We start from the raw sequence: 2,500 nt of genomic DNA on the forward strand, positions 1-2,500 counted from the left end.
ATCTGCTGAAAAAGCCTGTGGAAGTTTCACGGCGTTCGTACGATATTTGGCGACGCAAAAATGAGCGATTTCCCAGCTCGAGAGAATTCGGCGCGAGAGAAACGATGCCCCGTAACGCACATGAGAGCAATCCGGGCCAATTTCTCCCGTTTGATGGGGTCTATGTGTACAAATTTTGACTTTTTTGAGTGCACGTGCAAATCTGCTGAAAAAGCCTGTGGAAGTTTCACGGCGTTCGTACGATATTTGGCGACGCAAAAATGAGCGATTTCCCAGCTCGATGGAATTCGGCGCGACAGAAACGATGCCCCGTAACGCACATGAGAGCAATCCGGGCCAATTTCTCCCGTTTGATGGGGTCTATGTGTAAAAATTTTGACTTTTTTGAGTGCACGTGCAAATCTGCTGAAAAAGCCTGTGGAAGTTTCACGGCGTTCGTACGATATTTGGCGACGCAAAAATGAGCGATTTCCCAGCTCGAGAGAATTCGGCGCGAGAGAAACGATGCCCCGTAACGCACATGAGAGCAATCCGGGCCAATTTCTCCCGTTTGATGGGGTCTATGTGTAAAAATTTTGACTTTTTTGAGTGCAGGTGCAAATCTGCTGAAAAAGCCTGTGGAAGTTTCACGGCGTTCGTACGATATTTGGCGACGCAAAAATGAGCGATTTCCCAGCTCGATGGAATTCGGCGCGAGAGAAACGATGCCCCGTAACGCACATGAGAGCAATCCGGGCCAATTTCTCCCGTTTGATGGGGTCTATGTGTAAAAATTTTGACTTTTTTGAGTGCAGGTGCAAATCTGCTGAAAAAGCCTGTGGAAGTTTCACGGCGTTCGTACGATATTTGGCGACGCAAAAATGAGCGATTTCCCAGCTCGAGAGAATTCGGCGCGAGAGAAACGATGCCCCGTAACGCACATGAGAGCAATCCGGGCCAATTTCTCCCGTTTGATGGGGTCTATGTGTAAAAATTTTGACTTTTTTGAGTGCACGTGCAAATCTGCTGGAAAAGCCTGTGGAAGTTTCACGGCGTTCGTACGATATTTGGCGACGCAAAAATGAGCGATTTCCCAGCTCGATGGAATTCGGCGCGACAGAAACGATGCCCCGTAACGCACATGAGAGCAATCCGGGCCAATTTCTCCCGTTTGATGGGGTCTATGTGTAAAAATTTTGACTTTTTTGAGTGCAGGTGCAAATCTGCTGAAAAAGCCTGTGGAAGTTTCACGGCGTTCGTACGATATTTGGCGACGCAAAAATGAGCGATTTCCCAGCTCGAGAGAATTCGGCGCGAGAGAAACGATGCCCCGTAACGCACATGAGAGCAATCCGGGCCAATTTCTCCCGTTTGATGGGGTCTATGTGTACAAATTTTGACTTTTTTGAGTGCACGTGCAAATCTGCTGAAAAAGCCTGTGGAAGTTTCACGGCGTTCGTACGATATTTGGCGACGCAAAAATGAGCGATTTCCCAGCTCGATGGAATTCGGCGCGACAGAAACGATGCCCCGTAACGCACATGAGAGCAATCCGGGCCAATTTCTCCCGTTTGATGGGGTCTATGTGTAAAAATTTTGACTTTTTTGAGTGCACGTGCAAATCTGCTGAAAAAGCCTGTGGAAGTTTCACGGCGTTCGTACGATATTTGGCGACGCAAAAATGAGCGATTTCCCAGCTCGAGAGAATTCGGCGCGAGAGAAACGATGCCCCGTAACGCACATGAGAGCAATCCGGGCCAATTTCTCCCGTTTGATGGGGTCTATGTGTAAAAATTTTGACTTTTTTGAGTGCAGGTGCAAATCTGCTGAAAAAGCCTGTGGAAGTTTCACGGCGTTCGTACGATATTTGGCGACGCAAAAATGAGCGATTTCCCAGCTCGATGGAATTCGGCGCGAGAGAAACGATGCCCCGTAACGCACATGAGAGCAATCCGGGCCAATTTCTCCCGTTTGATGGGGTCTATGTGTAAAAATTTTGACTTTTTTGAGTGCAGGTGCAAATCTGCTGAAAAAGCCTGTGGAAGTTTCACGGCGTTCGTACGATATTTGGCGACGCAAAAATGAGCGATTTCCCAGCTCGAGAGAATTTGGCGCGAGAGAAACGATGCCCCGTAACGCACATGAGAGCAATCCGGGCCAATTTCTCCCGTTTGATGGGGTCTATGTGTAAAAATTTTGACTTTTTTGAGTGCAGGTGCAAATCTGCTGGAAAAGCCTGTGGAAGTTTCATCCGACGAAAAAAGCACGTTCTCGAGAAAGCAGGAGAGCTAAGTCATTCACAAATTAGCTGGATTTGGCTTGTGGTTCGTTTCCCAAGTAACAGAGCGGCATCAACCTTTAAGTGCACGCCAGTACATCCCCGTGGGATACAGGGGGTCTCGGCGGACTTTGCTCGGGGGAAAAACGTCGAGGTGAGCCGCCTGGCCATGCTGTTCATGGGTCTCTCCTTTTTAAGTTTCGCCTGCCAATTTATTTTCTCTAGCGGTTTTATACACTAACA

The sequence above is a fragment of the Lampetra planeri genome, chromosome 4 (genome assembly GCF_965212315.1).
Source record: "Lampetra planeri chromosome 4, kcLamPlan1.2.h2, whole genome shotgun sequence".
Classification (NCBI taxonomy): domain Eukaryota; kingdom Metazoa; phylum Chordata; class Hyperoartia; order Petromyzontiformes; family Petromyzontidae; genus Lampetra; species Lampetra planeri.